The sequence below is a fragment of the Uloborus diversus genome, chromosome 3, assembly GCF_026930045.1.
Source record: "Uloborus diversus isolate 005 chromosome 3, Udiv.v.3.1, whole genome shotgun sequence".
NCBI classification, from domain to species: Eukaryota; Metazoa; Arthropoda; class Arachnida; order Araneae; family Uloboridae; genus Uloborus; species Uloborus diversus.
Genome location: NC_072733.1, coordinates 125825704 through 125844062, shown reverse-complemented (window position 1 = coordinate 125844062; position 18359 = coordinate 125825704). Strand labels below are relative to the sequence as shown.

Below are 18359 nucleotides of genomic sequence, written 5' to 3'. Positions count from 1 at the left end.
TTATCGTGAATTCTCAGTTCCTTAGCATCGTTTACTGCTAAGGAACTGAGGCATCATAATTCATTATCATTAGGCATCCGTCATATCATTAGGCATTATAAAAAATTTCAGTTATACTCCCTAATGATTCGCTATTAAATATATTTGTATCATATTATTTGCCTTGTATGAGGGGCAGGATGACGAATAATTTCATTTCCAAAAATGACTTGGCAAGCCGGGAAATTTTAAAATCATTTTCATGTTAATCACGAAGTTTTATAAAGTAAGATTCGTCTCAAGAATTTCAGTTTTCAGATAACAAAATATCAGACATTTTTTGGTTCTCGTAAAAAATAAAAACTGCTAAGGTCGTCATCTTTTCCCGTGTTTCCCTTTCTTTTGATTTTGACACTTAAAATAGGCAAGATTAAGAAAAAAATAATAAGTCTGAGCGTAAAATGAAATTCAAGATTCTGGACTTAGGATCATTTGAGTTTAGACACTTGAACGAAAAAATCTGGCTGTAAATTTGATTTTTTTCAAAAATTGGGAAAGGTTTGTTTAGACGGGAAGTCCCTTATTATGAGGAACCGCAAAAACAACATTAGAAAACAAGGTTTTGCATTTCAAAAATCAATTATTTTCACATAAATCAAATGATTTTCTGTTTCCGATCGCCTGCGCACTCTCTATGAGCCTATCCGAGGCATTTTTTACACAAAACACTATTTTCATCTTCATTTCTCCTTTCTGCTTCATCCCATATAGCGTATTTTGCTCTTAAGCGCGCCCTTCTCCATATTTCGCGTTCTATCCAATCTGAGTTCCACTCTTAATCCTTGAAATTGAAAAAAAAAAATCTGAGAAAGCTCGTACTTAAGGCTGCTCTTCAGTGGGGAAGAAAAACGATCTCGCTTGAAAATGGGCCTTTTCTTTAAACGAAAGCAGTGTACATCAGTGAAGTGATTGACACTTCAACAACCAATAGAACGAACGGTGACCGATGAAGTGAAGATCATGTGACCTGTCACATTTCGCAGGGGGACAGACCGGACGCTCCCCCTGCTGTGCAAGTCAAGGGAGGTATAGCTAGCGACCCTTTATACTAAGAGATGCGACACAGGCTGAAATAGCGTTTCTGCGCATACTTCCGAGTCGAAAAAACCGTCCAACTCGAATTGGCGAGGGCGTCCGCGCCTGGCGCGTTATCGCTTGTTTGGCGCAGAGCAGCCAGTTTCATGCGGTCAAGAATGAATATTCCACGCTTAATTTTGCCGTTTATGTATCATATCGTATTTTTTTTTTTTTTTCAAGGATTGATATATTTGGGACAAGTGGTATTTCACAATATTGCTCTTTAGTCCTTCGAAATAAATCTTCGGCTGGGCCGGATTTACCTATAAGCTAAACAAGCTATAGCTTAGCCCCCCCCCCCCCCGTTTTGTTGGGGCCCCTTACTCCCGACAAATTGCATGATTCGTTCCTTAAAAAAATTGAAAGGTACTTGAAAAGCCAGTAACCTAAGGCATTTAATTACAATAAACAAGCAATCTGCTCAATAAATTTAGTTAAGAGAGTAGTTAAATCTAAAACAGCTGAATTTTGATTTTTTTTTCTTTTTTTGCCATACATTTTGCTTTGATACAGACTAATGAATGAAATATATTTTAAACACTACGCAAATCAAATCTTGTTAAAGGTTTAAAAAAATTTTAATAATAATATTGAGGCAAACCTAACACGGCAGCGCTGCGTATCCTTCACAATATTGCGAGGTTATGTTTACCACCCCAACACATTTAACACATTAAAAATTCATTAATATCTATTTATGATATTTTAAATAAATTTCAGTGATGAATTAAGTTTCAACTACTTAAGTTTCAACTTGTTTTTTACAAGATCATTTTGAATTCAAGCACATTAGCTTTTAATATCGTATGAGGAAGAAATCCGTAGAACTGAATTACGACGAAAATCGTTTCTTCGCTCAATTAAAATTTCATTATGAAAAAGAATAATTGAGTGCATTATTTGTGCAAGTCATTTCAAAATACTTCTACTTAAAAAAAAATCTTTATTTTTTTTTTATTTTTTTTACAAATTTTTATTTAATAAAAAATTATTATAGGATTTTAATTGGTGATAAAACTAATTATGGCAGTGATAATACTAAAAGTTTAAAATGCGCTGACGAAAACGATGTGCTTCCATCGTTAATCGAACCGACGCCCTCCCTACCTCTAAGCGCGTCCCTTATCCACCATGCTACATGGCCTCGAGAACTGAGAAACTAAGTAATGTTCATATAGGATACTGCATATCGTGTTTCCAAAAACAAATATCGAAATTATCAGATATCATGATAATTTTAAAATAAACGTCGGATTTATATGTACTAATATAGCAGCAAACCCTGCGAAAAGAGGAGGAAATAAAAAGAACTAAAATGTTTTTAGAATGTAGAAGCCAATTGATTCAAAAGTTCACGCCATCAGATTTAAAAATTTAAAAAAAAAAAAAGGCAAACGTACACTTGCTAATGGTTTTAAAGCAATAACTTTATTATATAAATCACGTAAAAGAGAACCCTTCAATTATCCAGCTTTGTTTGTTTGTAAATACAAACTTTTTAACATTGAATACAGTAACCTGATTGGCGCGTGTTTAAATCCCGAATGTCGCCAAAGCATGCTTTTTTCATGAATCGGAAAATCCAGCATTAAAACTAATATTACAGGAAAGAAAACACTATGAAATTCGAAAGAAAGTAAGTTAACACATTAAAGTACATCCTAAATGTATTGGTTTGCCATCAAAGTCGAAAATATCGCTTAGGATACAAAAAACAAAACCTCGAACGTAAGCCTGGCAAAACAAAACAATTTTTCACAAATTCCTGGGGAAATTTTCTCCTTAGTGGACGCAAGATATAGGTAACCAACACGTCAAAGAATGTAAAACCAAAAATTAAATTGCATAGTTTTCCGTATTTTAAAAGGAATCCACCTTTTTTCTTTGAGCGCGTGTTGCGCGCAATGCAAATCCTATGGACGGGAACTTGAGCGTTGGACGGTTTTTGCCAGTGACCAATCAGCGCGCAGTACACCTGTGTCGCATCTCTCAGTATAAAGGGTCGCTAGGTATAGCTGTCGGTGAAATGAAACCGCAGCTTTTTACAGACCCTTCCAAGGAAATTTTAGTTCTTTCCCTCTTGAGTCTTGACTACATAGTAAAAGAAAAATAACCCAATGTAAAAGGCGCGGCATTTTACATTGCCGCGCATTTTGCAATCCTACTTGTGATATTAATTTATTTATATTCGCACTAAAATTAATTTTGAAACGAAGATTTTTTTCCCTCCATTAATACGGTTTCAGATCTCATCTAGGAAAAATTAACGAATGAATGAATATTTGCAGTAAATAAATTCATAAATTCGTATTATTTTTAGAAAAATGTTCGTTATTGAAAATTGATGATTTCAAAAAAGGAAGGAAAAAAAAGATAGACTGCATGACCACACTGAATTTTAACGAAATGAACTCTAAATTCTAACCAAAAAATTTTCTTTAAAAATGGATGATCCTACTTAATATATTTGAAAAATCAAGTGCCGAATAAAAGTGGGGACTAAAAATACCAGTTATCGGTTGGCGAAATTGTTTCGCTTCCGCTGCCTGTTTGCCACTCTCCCCAACCCCATCCGAGTTGTCAGAAAACATTCTTCTTAAAAATGAAACTGGATCCTCTTTGCATAGTTAATACTTGATTGTACAATTAACATTAATGCCACTAATTAGTTACATTAACCTTTATTTGAACTGATAATATTTATATTTTAGTGGTAAATTAAATGGTACTTTGTTGGTTAGTTACCTGTTTTACAAATGGAGTGGCGACTACAAAAAATGTGGCTACTATAATTGCCTTTTCTCACCACTGGTGACCAGAAAATTCCCCCAATCTTTATCTTTGAATCCTTTTCTTTTTGAAAAAATATTTATTTATCTAATTACTATATGCAGATGAGAAGGCTACGATAGCATTTCTCAAGGGGTTGTTATGGTGAAAGTTCTTTCAAATTGAGCATAACAACGGCAAAGTCGCGGACGGCTACGGAGAAGGATTTCCTGAATTTGAAAAATTAAAGATTTTTCTGTGATCTTTTTTTGTATGCAGGGGTGCTCACCCTGCTCCAAACTCAAAGGCACAAATCACCCATTCACCCACTCTCAATGTTTGTAAACTATCTTACGCAGAAATTTTGGAATAAAGCTAAACCTAGCACTTTTAGAGTCTCAAATTCCCAGTTACTAAATTCGGCAAAATACATGAGATATTACATACACTCTATGACCAAAAGTATTGGGACACTTTCAAAAATTCACAATTTTACGGATTTCTCGAGAAATAAAAGACCAATTGCTCTCTGCTCTGTAATTTTTTCACATGAAAAGTATACTCCAGACGTCAAATCCAATAACAATTAAGTCTGCTATTCATTTAGGGGACCAGCAACAAAATATACGTTCTTATCATGAATCACTCTGTAACGATGGCAGGAAAGTGTTGCCAGTTTGCGAACGACCCCTGTCCATTCGTCGCATATCCTAGAATTATAGAAATTCGGCTCATTAGATCGCTGATAACTTTTTAAATTTTAAAGAAATTGCGGTGAAATTTTTTTCATGGATTGTAGGAAGTATCTGAGCTTTGGATTATGAACGTTATAAATTGCTATCTTCCGTGCATGCGCAGTGAAAAATTAATTGCTTTAATTGTTCATATTTCATCAATTTTGCCATATTTTAACTTCAAATTTTATTATTATGTCTCTCTAAAATGCTGCAAATATTCTAAAAGTTTAGTAACGTTTGACGAAATACTCTGCGTGATATGAGGCGAAAACCTTCAAAAAAAATTTGCATTTTTGAAAGAAATGCTTATATTTCCATGGGTATAAGAGATAATTTCACAAAAATATAAAAATAAGTTTTTGATAGATTTTTAACTCATTTCTGAAAATTATAGCTTATTCCCAGAAATTTACAATGAAAAATGATCAAAAACCTTTTTTTTAATTTCCTCAATTTGTTGTTGATCCCTAAATGAATAGCAGACTTAATTTTTATTGGAAAATGACAACTAGAGTATACATTTTATGCGAAACAAATTATAAAGCAATTGGTCTATTATTTCTCGAGAAATCCCTAAAAATGTGAATTTTTGAAAGTGTCCCAATACTTTTGGTCATATAGTGTATATAGTGCTTCTGCTTCAACACATTAAGTTTTTATTAAAATTTTCTAATAAGTCTTGTCATCTGATCCTCGTTAGTTGTCATGTAATAAATATTAAGGGTTGTCCTTTTTCTCAGGAGGTACGAAAATATTACCTAGATATATATCTGCCTGAAAAAAAAATCTCGAAATACTTAGGTGAAAAAAATCTCAACGCCTCGCTCTGCCAGATTTTAAAGTTTTTATCGCTCTGTCTCGTTTTCATGCATCTTGCATTTAATGAATCAATAATAAAAAATAAAAAAAGGGCAAGAAACAGATTTGCAGGAAATACATAAAGTTACGACAAAAATGAAAATGAACAGCTTACATTTAGGAAAGCAATTATAAGTACAAGTAAGGGTATTTCACAATTAAAAAAAAAAAAAAAAGAAAAGAAAAACCAAGACAAACTTTTTTTTTTAAAGTTCTGTGTTACGCACTTCTGTGCTGAGAAATTATAGTATCGTGTCTTCAGTCACAGAATAAAATGAATGTTCTAATCAAATGCTTATTAGTAATTTTATCATTCGTACTGAACAAAAATCTTTTTTGAGATCCCACATTTTCTATTCTATTGACTCCTAGTAATATGTAAATACAACAAGAGAAAGGATTTAGCTTCTTGTTTAAGAGAGGGAACCATTTCTATATTTAATTAATATGATCTTTATCGTAAGCATACTATTTACTCAGAAATACTGCCTATTTTTCCAAGCACTCTGTTTGGGATGCCTTTAATTTTCCCGAAAATAAAATTTTCAAAATGCAGTTTTAAACGATCTTTGGTAGTATTAGTATTTGGAAAAGCTTTCCCCGGAATTTTTCGAAATAGTCTAAAAACGCAGTCTTAGTGTGATGTTGGGCGGGGGGGGGGGGGGGGGTAGGCAAAAATTTCAAAGTGTTATAAACATGATTGTAGGCCATCTTTAGTAACGTTCTGGGACATGCAGGTTTTTGAAATCAAAGTTCCAAAAATGCAATTTTAGACGACTTTTTTTTATGGTCAAAGAAGGACTTTTCGCAAACTCCCTTCCCGATATTTTTCGAAATCAAAGTCATAAAAACGAAATTTAAGACGATCTTTAATGATGTTTTTTTTAAGGAAGGAGGGGGGGGGGGTGCTTTTGTGACCTGAAAACCATTAATGCCCGTAATTATTTTTTTTCTACATTATATTAAAATACTGATCTAGCTTCTGAGAATGAAAATAGAAAGCAGTGAAAACTTGTAACCCCCATTCTATATTGCTCACACCTTAAGGCTGAAAACGTCATAAAAACTAATACATACAATGCTTAGTAATTCTAGCATGGTGTGTTTTTTACATTAACCGAATCATATTAAATTACTAATATATTTTTCATGATTTCCTATGTATTTAATGAGTATGTTGGTGTACGGAATGTTTTCCGCAACTGAATAAATGTTTTTAAAAAGTATTTTTATTCTCCAAAAATACAGCTTCCAAATTCTTAAAAAGATAAATGAAAAAAAAAAAACTATTTCTATTGTGAAAAGTTTCTGAAGACATCAGAAAGCCTTCTGTATTTTTGTTTTCTTATCAATCTTAAATGTCGGTATTAGTAATCTGGAAATTTTGTATTTGGATGAAATTTTGTTTTTAATTTCATCCACATTCTCACGTAATGTTTTAAAAACTGTATAATATCGTACATGTCTTAAAATAAGGAGTATTATTGCGACCCCATAAGAAACTTTTCACGATTCTATTTGGGGTCAAATTATGCATCGTTTTCTTCCTTAGGAAGTTTTCTAAAGAGAAATACAGTAAAATCCTATTACAACGTATACTAATGCAACGGAATACTTGTTTCAACCAAATAAATTTCTAGTCCCGATTCTGAAATTCGATGAATTTTACTGTATATTATGAATTACATGTTCAATGTGTATCTACCTTCTAATGAAATTTGACGAGTCTGGCTCTTAAAGACACAAATAATTTTCAAAAACGTTTGTTGAGCTGTGAAAAGCACTTTATGTGTGTACATTTGTAGTAACATAAAACACATGTAAAACGATGCAAAATACCTAGTATCTGGAATACGATTTAATCTATATATAAAAATATTTTTCTGCTGGAAGGGAAAAATGTCAACTTTTCGCATTCGAAAGCATTGTAACAATGTTCATTATATAGTTAATAAACAATTTGACTCAGAAATATTCCTTTCCAATCTATTTCTTTTCAAACCACAAATTTGAAAAAAAAAAAAAAAAAAAAGCAGATGTTGCTAATTTAACAGCTAATAGCACGCATCTACATGAAATCACTTTCAAAAGCACTTGATTCTTCAAGAAAGCCTTAGGAAAAAAGAGGAGAACGTCCAGCGAAGGTCATTGAGGGAAACTAATGAGAGGGTAATAAATCTTACACCCCATTAGCGCTCTTCCCTCAAAAAAGGGGCTTTTACTATGAGGGGAGGAGTGAATGCAAAGAGTGAACGTATTTTGAAATTTTTTTCAATAGTTAGAACCCGATATTTGTTTAAAAAATGGTCGCTTTATTTCAAACAAGATCTCAAAAGAGAGCTGGAAATATTTTGCGTGTTAGGGCGTTCTTAAAATTTCGATAGCACGAGTTCTAGATGTTTTACAGAGCGAAATGTCCAACAGTACCTCGTTTTCGAAGAAATTCATTTTTTCTCGAATTTTAAAAAATCGGAGAATGGACACATCAAAAAAGTAAAAACTAAAATACACAGACATAGTCTTGAAAAATACTCAGAAAAAAAAATTGATCCGAAAACTTCACAGGAATTCGTAAAACAAGCTCCAACTTTCCTGGTAGGTTAACATTAGATCCGAATCTTTCAGACTCTCAGTGAAGAGCACCCTTAACATTGATAAATAATAACTTATTAAGTTATACTTTTCAACGTATAAGAACGGTGCAATCTGATTACTGCAGCACTGTAAACAGATTTCTGATCAGTGAAATGAGCAAACAGAAACACCGTGGACAGGTATAGGGCAGTAACTGCATTTTTTTCCCCTTTTTTTGCCATCGATTGTACGTTAGCTTCACTGTACAAGCTTGCTTATTTGGTTTCCGTTAAAGAAAAAAGACGCGAAAAAAAATCGTTTATTTCCAACATTTTCCTAGTGTTAGTATATTGAATCCTAAACGAGTTTCTTCAAATATTTTGAAAACATTTCTGCACATACTGCCGTTTACCTGTACTTAATCTCCGCAATTACTTAGACAACTATTTCTGGTCTCAAGAAAATGCATTAACTCTTTGAAAACTAGGTCCAAGATTCATCGTAGATGTCGAATGCAAGGAAAAAATAATAACAAATTAAATTAAATAAATAAAATGAAATAAAAAGAGCAAATGAATCCAATTTATGGAGATACCGCCATATTGGAAGACTTTACTCTATAAAACGAATTAATCGAATTTTATGTTTATTTATTCACGTTGCTCTAATGCTGGGATCCCCAACTCTAAGATCGCGGGCACCATTGCGCCCGCCGATCCTCTTACGTGTGCCCGTCGTTGAATGGCGTCGATTAAAATATTTCAGTTTAAAAAAACGTTGTGCAGGAGTTTGCTCATTTTTAATTACTAGTTTCACAAAAGTAGAAATGGCATCCAACATTGATGCAAGCTACATCAGACAAAGCGAAATACGACCGATATCTTATTCTTTTCGTGTTAAATCTTAGCTAACCTAATTTCCCACACAATACGGTTGTGGTAAGATTATGTTTGAGCTCGAGGTTGTTTACTACTTGGAGATTTCGCTTTAAGGGGGAAGGGTTATTGGTCCTAAATTGAGTTGGTTTACCTTCTCAGCGGTAATGAGAAAGTGTTGCAACTTATGTCTGTGGCAATAATACCTTTCCTTTTCACCGAACTCCCTCTGAAAAGAAATAGTACTTCACTAACAGGAATATCATCCTACCTCCTTATTACGAGACAGTGGTTAATGAAATGCGTATAGTAAATGAAAATCGTATTGATTTTGAGATTCACATTTTTAATTAATTTTATTCATACATTTGGATTTATTATGCATTGTTTATTATTTATTTTACTTAAAAATATTAAGAGTATCTCTTATAAAATAAATTATGGTTCCCTATAATTAATTCACCTTAAAGTTAATGAATAAAAATAAGTGAGACCCGCCCTTAAATGTACCCTCTAATGAAAAAAGTTTCGGACTTTTGTTCTAATGTTTAGGATCAAACAAAACCAAACTAACAAAACACGCAACTTCTTTAACCTAATTAACTTAGTTAATATATATTACAAAATGTAATTACTCCTAGATTTTCAATAGTTTCTCTCTTTCTACTCTCTTAAAATCAATTAAAGTAGGCACTTGACAACTCTTATATACAAAATAGTTTTCATTTGATTGTCTAAGCATCTCCAAGCTACTATATGTACTTATTATGTCTCTCTTATCTATCGATAGTAATAATAGCAATACCAATACACTTCCTTTGACTGACAAACAAAAAAAAAAAACAAGTCACGAAAATTTGTTTAGTGCATTATTCATAAATAGAAAAATAAAATATTTTTTGATGTGCATAATTTAACATATATTAATAATATGTCCGCATTGAACCAGATTTCTATTTTTGGAAGTGAAAAAATTTAGCACACCTAAAAAATCATAGCCACTATTTAAATGTTAGTGTCTTTTTAAACGCTACTATTCAATGATAAAAACTATATCATTTAGAATAAATTCAACCATAAAAATTACACCATTATTTAGAATAAATAAATAAGAATAAACTCCTTAATTTCTAACGAAAAAAAACAGTTAAAGAAAAGAAAAAGTTCATCTACATTGTGCAAAAAAAAATAAATAAATAAATAAATAAATAAATAAAATTACATACAAAAAAAAAACAGCTTTCACAAAATATGTCACCCCCCCCCCCCAATCCCAAATAAATTAATCATAGGAATTACTCTTATCCGCTTCTTTTTTTTTTTTTAACGAACTTTGTTTAGGGGAAATTTGAAAAAATCTCAGACACAAAATACTTTTGGTAACATAACTAATTATAACTCCATATTCCATACTGCTCAATGTCTACAAATGTCTAAAGATTATAATTTGAATATGAACGGTCTATCTGAAACTTTAACGCTGACTACATGATTAAAACCACTAAAAATGATTTTATACAAAAAAGTACGTTTAAGATAAAAAAAAATGTTGTGCATTTTTAATTATTTGACTCATGTTTGGGGCGTTTATTGTCCAATTTATTTCATAGATATGTGCATTTTTGGCTCATTCATAAATATCAAAATATTTATTGATTCTAATTTAACTAATGAATGTATTAATATGTTCATATTAAATTTTGATAGTTTTCTAAAATGAAGTATGTTACTGCATCAACGCCTGCCCCCCCCCCCTCCCCGAAGTTATCCTATGAAAAAGCACAGTTAAAAAAAAAAAACCTTACACTTTTCACTTACAAGCCCTCTGATCGCTTAATATTTTTATAGCGTCGCTTCTAACGAAACATTAAAAATAGTTCAAGGTCAAAATATGTATTCTGAATCTATACAAATTATGTTAGAACATACGCCTAGCACGATGAATCTCGAAACAAGGTTCAAGCACTACTTCGTACTCTTTAACAATGAAGTCAAATTTCTTTATATTATACTTGTTTTTTTTTTCTTTTTTCAATTTTATGAACTACAAACAACACGCTACCTGTGAAACTCTTTCCTGATTGAAATTGAAGGTATGGTTGAGTATGGCAGGGCTTTTAAAGTAAAGAGCTGTCAATTTATATACTTTAAAAAATGACTTTCTGCTATTTAAACGATGAAATATCAAAATAAGTTTTTAAATATACGATACACACGTAAAAACCACGAGACGAGTAAATTTTGTTACAGATAGATTGCTCGTAGAAAAAGTTGCGAAGAGCCATAGAATAATTAAAATTGTTCCATCTTTTCCACCTTATTATGAAGAAGAATCAATAAAAAAATTCCGATTACAAATCTTGAGGAACTTAAGTAACGGGAAAAAATAATAAATAAAATCAGTGAACAAATGAATAAAAATAAATAAATAAAATCAGTGAACAAATGAATTGGAACAATTATTGGAAAATCTCAAAGATTTTTTTTTAAGTTCAATTTTGTTGTGAATTAAATATAACGGAATATAAACGAATGGGAAAATAGGAAACAAAATCAAGAACTAAAACAGATCCTTTTTAAATACAAGAAAAATAAAAGTAAATTCCTACTTACAAGAGCGATTTCCTTTAAATTAGGCAGATGATAAAGCCAATCCCAGAGCCATTGTTGATCTTCAAGTTGTTGAAAGAACATCAGAGTTTTATGAAAGTCGCTCTTTCGGAGCAGACGCGCGGATTTTCTTTTCTAACCTATTTGGAATCGGTCAAGGCAGCGACGTCTTGCGGCATTTTCCAGAACTAGTCTGGATCACGTGTAGTATAAAACAAAAACTAATTTCAGTCTAAGTTTTCTTTTCTTTTTTTTTCTTTATGTGTTTCTTTTCTCAAAAATTTATAGTCTTGGAAATGATAAAACAATTATGTTTTATTTAGATCATTTCTCTATTTACATTTAAGGCAGAGAAAATTTATTTCCAAACTATGTTTTTAAAATGTTGTACACTCATATCTATTATAAATCACGAACAATAGCTGTGACGAACATACAAATTGAAAATGCTTTCTCCTAAATATAAACTTGTGTTTTATGCAAATTCTAAAAGTTTGATTCTGTTTCTAAAATTTAAGGTTTTGGAATTGATGTAAAACGTTGGTGATTTGAATGTTAAGTATACATTTTTGATAAATATTCTCTAAGTTATTGAAAAGGTAAAAGATTTTGCAATTTTTGTTCATTTTATTATTTTTATTTATTTTTTTTTATAGTGGAAAAAGGAATTTTATTGCTCTCAAGGCATTTACGAAAAGCGCTATGAGAAATTAGGAGCATAAAATGTTTATTTTGACTTATTTATTTATCTCTTTTTGTACACAATTTTCTATAACGACCAGGTGATTTTTAGCGAAAAATGTAATTATTTAAAAATTCTTTAAATTTCAGCAACAGTTGTGTTATTTTCATGATTTGCATTTTTAAGGATAAAACGAAAACCCATTTCCGAAACATTCGTATTGCAAGGAATGCAGAAACATATTTTACCAGTATTTGCTTATTAACGGAAACTTCTACTAAGTGCTTCTTCTATTTTTCAAAATATTTACAATTGTTTCAAATATTTGCTACACTTTAAAGATCATAGTTGTGTACCCAAAATGACTGTTAAAACAGAAAAAAAAGTTCTGCTAATAAACGTGAGTTACGCTTCTAAAACGCAATTTCATGCTTTTTAATGAATTTTAATGTACAACGGAAGTTATGCAATGCGTGCATACAATGTACAATATCAAGAACTTTTCGTTTGACCATAATTTGTAAAAGGTGGAAATGAAACTTTTTTTTAAATGCAATATTTCATCGAGTTGTTCGTTTTTACCCTTTTGAAAACATAGAATATTTATAAAGTGTTGCAGTGATGAAGAAAATTTATTCAAAACAAAACTACATCATATTTAAACATTCTTTTTACTCCCTTTTACATAGTAACGGAAATATTGTATTCACGAAAAAAAATTTCACTCAAAAATCGACCTTAATTTTCCTTTTACTCACCCCCAAATGAATATTCCTTCCCCCCCGACCCGACCACACGTGCATATATCATAACTCAAAAACAGTATGCCGTAGAAAGTTGAAATTTGGTAAGTAGACTTCTAGTGGGGTCTAATTGTTCAACTTCCCTTTTGGTTGGTCCCCTCCCCCCATTCGAATGTTCCAAAAGTGGTCTTTTACACTTTTTTGAAGAAAAATCATTGTTAATTTCAATGCAAACTCAAGTGGTGTTATAATTTGGAGTACACTTGGCGATATATCACCAGGCTTTTGGTCACCAAATTTTGTCGCCAACTTGGTGACAAATTTGTCGATTTTCTTTTTTTTTTAACTCTTGTTTCAATTTTGCCACTATTGGCGATATTTAGAGAATCAACCGCTGAATCACATTAAAATTGCCAATATTGGGAAAATTAATCTGTGTAAAACGTTTTTTTTTTTTTTTGCTTCGGTTCGCAACCAACTAGGGTGAAAATATTTAAAATGTTTCCTTCCTTACTCTAAGGCGCTATTACCATTCAATTGACGCAAAAGGAAGTCATGTGATGCACACATCAGCTCGTTTATTTTGATACTTATCGTAAAAAGTTTCTTTCACAACGCTCTAATATATTTCTACGTGTGCAATTTTCATAGTTCTTACAGGTATGCCAAGTGTGAAGCACCGATTGGAATAAAACTTTGCGCATCTATAGAACACTTAAAAATATTGATCCTATGTTGGGTTTTTCCGGCAACGGACACCTTTAACGGGGTGAAAATTACTTTTAAATATTGAATAATTGGGATATTAGAGGATATACAATTTATTCTTTCATTTTAAATTTCAATTACGAAAATTCAAACTATGATTAAAAAATTTAAAATAACTAAGTTGACTTGTTTTAGGATTTTTTTTTTTGAAATTACTATTTATAGGGTAAACCGTCCCTCGCAATCTTACTCTGTCGCGCGGCTATGAAATTGCTCATAGTTGCCTATGAACAATTTCATGTCAGATAAGTCACCTTCTTAAACTCACCGTTTCCGATTTCAATGAAATTTGGCATGAAGGACACATGTTACTACAAGATAAGAAACCCTGTTAATTTTTAGATTCCATTTTAAAAATTGTTCTAAATAGGCCTGTAAAAAAAACTGAATGTGCTAAAAAAGAAAGAAAAGTGTGTTCTTACACGTTAAAGTTTGTGTACTGCCGTGTGCTGGTAAACAACAGTATCTGCAGAAAAGAGTTTTCGATGTATTTGAAGAAATGTGAGCTGGATTTAATACCAACAATAGGAAAATGTTGGAATTAGACTTTTTCTCCCGCCTTTTTATTTTCAGCGGAAACCAAAAACGCGAGCTTGTACAATAAAGATAACGTGCAATAGATAGCAAAAATGCAAAAAACTGAAAAATGAAAAATTTGCCGTTACCAGCCTTTACCTGCACACGGCAGTGTAAATAACTGTAACTTCTCCTAATTATAGCAGAATTAAAATTCAAAAAACATTGAAAAGCTAAAAAATAGAGCTTTCTATTGATATGCAACCTGACTTTCTTACGATAGATTTAAGCTTCTGGATCATTCACCGGGACAGGGCGACATCGCGAAGGCTGGTTTACCCCTATAAATAGTATTTTAAGAAAAACCCTGAAAAACGTCAACCTTAGTTTGTTCAGTTTGTGTTTCTATTTTTCAGTCATTATTTGAATTTTTTAAATTAAAATTTAAAATAAAGAAAAATATTGTACTCTCTAATCTCCAAATTATCCAGTATTTAGGGGTAAATCCTATTGATGTGCAAAGTTTTATTCCAGTCGGTGTTTCACACTTGGATAGGGTTACTTGTCAGAAGATTTAGAAGATTTTAGACTTCGCGCCGAGACCTATTCAATCAAAATTTCCCTTTTGGGGGAATAGAATTTGATCATAACAGTCCTTATATAAATATAAACAGTAATATTATAATTGACAATGTATGTTAAAACCAAAAGTTCTGCGGGGGGGAGGGGGATAAAAAAGAGTTGTGTATAAATCTTAAATATTTTTTTTCAAAATAGATTTTCTTTAACGGCGCAAGACTTAATAAGCACACTGTACAATGATAATATATTGCTCCGAATATAAAACAAAATTCTTCACGCTAAACAAACGTTGTGTTGAAAGGGACGTAAGTGTCACTTGATATAGATAGTTTAAAATTTTTGACCCCCCCCCCCCCCTTAGAAATAAATCAATTTAATCTTTATCTAAGTAAAACACAAACTCCAAATGCGTATGTCCGGGGTAAACTCGGAAGCTAATACACCAATTTCGTTGAAATTTTCAGTTTGTGTTGGTTAATGCCAGGAAGGTTTAAAGAGCGTTTTAAAAAAAATCGATGTATACAGTCGAACCTCCATGTATCGAACTTCCACAAATCAAAATTTTCCATATATCGAAATCCTCGCAAATTTCGATGTTCATTACCTAGAAAAATTGTTTCTATGTACCGAAAAAATCTCTATATATCGATTTTTTTTTCCGAGACAATCGTGGATTTTTTTTTTCACTGTAGATTGTTTGCTTCATGAAAAATGAAGGTTAGGGGAGAAAATTATGTTCACACTAAAGGTTGCTACGAAACTCATAAAGAATCTGAAATTGAGGGGTGTGTAAGATAGTTCGTTGATAAATCCTTGAGTTCTTAAATTCCCTCAAGTTTATTTCAAATCTTAGTTGTAACCAATAACACTGTAAAATCAGGGTCAATTTAAAACTTTTGTTTATTGGTTATCATTCCTAGTCTTTTTTGCTTCAGTAAAAATCATTCATGTTAAGTAGATTGAATTTTTACTTTTCTCTCGATTACATTGTAAAAACGAAAATCCCCTAATGTTGCGGATCAAGTTGAATTATCGAAGAATGAAGATGTATGAAAGGGCAAAAATGTAATTCCTGTTATTTTTTTAATTATAAACTTTCATTTAAACCGATGCTTCTATAAATTAGAAATTGGGTTTCACACACGAAAATAAGCTTTAATTTTAATATTTTCGGGGATTTTTATGACAAAATAAGATCGTTTCTATGTATCGAATTTTTTTCTGGAAATTTGCTACTTCTATATATGGAGGTCCGACTGTAGTTATTTTTCAATTTGAAATTTTTTAGAACCCGAAAATGGATCTTTCTACTCCAAATAATTATCGTATCGTCTCGATTTTAGTTTCCTTGGGAAGCGCGGGAAAAGTACTTCCTTAGAAAATTTTCTACCGGTTCGAACGAACGGAGAGCTTTAATTTACGAAGAAAATGTTGTTTGCATAAGGAAAAATCAATTTTAAATTCGACATTTGAATAATTGTCACTTTTGCTCAAGTGTGGACAAATGAAATTCTTCAATTGTTTTCATGCTTCTCTGATAATGAGGGACGTAAAATTTCCTTCTTTCAATTTTTTTTAAGTTAACGTCTATTTATGTGTTTGTGAAGCTTGAAAATGTTCGCTAAAACTTTTATCCTAAATTAACCAGGAAAAAAGTTATAAGCATTTTTAGTAAGGGAAAATAAATTTTAAATTCGACATTTGAAATCGGCTGCTCCGGATATCGATTTTTTATGAAGTAAATTTAGCTGAATAAATGCCATGTTGTTGCCATTTTTGCTCAAGTGTGGAGAAATAAATCTGTCAACTGTTTTTAGGCCTCTCCGATAATGGGGTACTCATAATTTTCGTCTTTTGATTATTTTTTGCTATTTAACGCCTATTTATTTGTTTGTGCAGGTTAGAGACAGTCGCTAAAAATTTTATTTAGAACTTATAATCGAAATTTTCATTACTATTTTATTCAATATAATCGGGATCTAAAATTTACTGTTTTAATGTTATTTAAAAATAGTCTTAAGTTGATGTTGATTTGAAGAACTGACGTCTTTATTCAAAAGTGATTTATTTGGGAAAATTGTTTTTGTTGAAAAGTAATTTTTTGGTGCTGTTTTTTCAATCCTAATATTTTGTTTCCTGTTTTTCGTTAATCTTTTTTTTTTTTAAACTACTTTCCCTATCCAGGTAGAGACATTTAAATTGACATTATCGGAAAATTGTTACCTTTATTCCCTCAGGGGTTTATATAGTGACCGATTTCTTTATTCCAATGGGGACTTTCAGGAGATTTTTTTTTCTTTTTCTAAAGGAGAGCTTTAGGGACTATTGTTCTCATTCTAAGAGGATTCTCCAGGAATTGTTGTCTTTATTTTGATGTAAGTTTTAACTAAACCGTTGATTTTATTTATGAATCATTGTCCTCAATCAACTTCTGGGTTTTAGGAATTTTTGTTTACACTCACGAGTTTCCCCCCCCCCCCTTCAGACTAATATTGATTTAGTACTGAGAATTTTCGGAGTTCCCCTTATTGGTATCTGTTGTCTTTCTTTCTAACGAATATTCATAGGTTGTGTTAACGATATTTCAAGAATGTTGTCTTTATTTTAATGTCATAATTTTGGCTACATTTTTTCTTATTTATTGAAGAGAAAATTTTAGACGTGCGTCACGCGACCTCACGTCCATTCTCTTCAAGGAACGGTGTAACAATTTAGGTAACCCACGTAGTATGGAGTACATTTTGGTAGGGATATGGATTTTAAAGGAGCGCTGACTTTATTTTAAAACTGCTGTCCGCATTTTTTTTTACGGGCTGATGTCCTTATTCGACAGACAATTTTTAGGGACCGATGTCCTGACTGCAATGACGTTTTAATAGTTAATCAAGTTTTAATAGGTGTTGGCATTATTGTGAAGGGAAATTTTTCCTAAATTTCTCCTCGTTTATTTAAGTCTTAATGTTGAACATGCGTCACTTGACAATAATATATCCAGGCAGACCATGCAGCGCCAAGCGTCGCAGTTAATAGTTTATAAAATTATGCCAATAAACTTAGTGAAAAAAAAATATTTTCGTAAAAGCTGTCATTTTTGTGGAATTGTCCTTCACCGGAATTGGAGTCGCAGTGAATGAAACAGGTAAATAAAAGCCCCGATTTTTTTTTTCGTAGAATACATATGCAGTTTTTAGTTGATCGATATTCAACAGGCGTATGTATTTTAAGGAAAATATTTCTTCTTAAGAGAAGAGGATGGATGATTTTCATTTATTGTAACTACAGCACATATTTGAATTAAATTCTTTTGACATCAGGTGAAGCACGGATATTCATTTTGTTCTAACTGCACGAAGTTTTTGAACTAAATTCATTATTCTTTGGGTAGGGGGATCATCACTCGCTTCTGATCCTTCCTTGAGTGACCAATGAAAATCATTCATTTGAACTAACTATTAGTGTCTCTCTCTCTCTCTCTCTCTTTTTTTTTTTTTTTGCTTGCTTTTATAAATATAGTTTTTCGTTTTATTGA

The 18359-nt window shown here is 31.7% G+C and overlaps 1 protein-coding gene across 1 annotated transcript in view; it reads right to left on the bottom strand.

Annotated features, from left to right (window-relative positions):
* The window catches only part of LOC129218390 (flavin-containing monooxygenase 5-like), a 29689-nt gene extending 18046 nt beyond the window's left edge, over positions 1-11643 (bottom strand). The window contains exon 1 of the mRNA XM_054852637.1: positions 11543-11643. The gene's annotated coding sequence lies outside the window, so the exon portion shown is untranslated. The remainder of the gene's footprint in view (positions 1-11542) is intronic.
* Positions 11644-18359: the final 6716 nt, after the last annotated feature.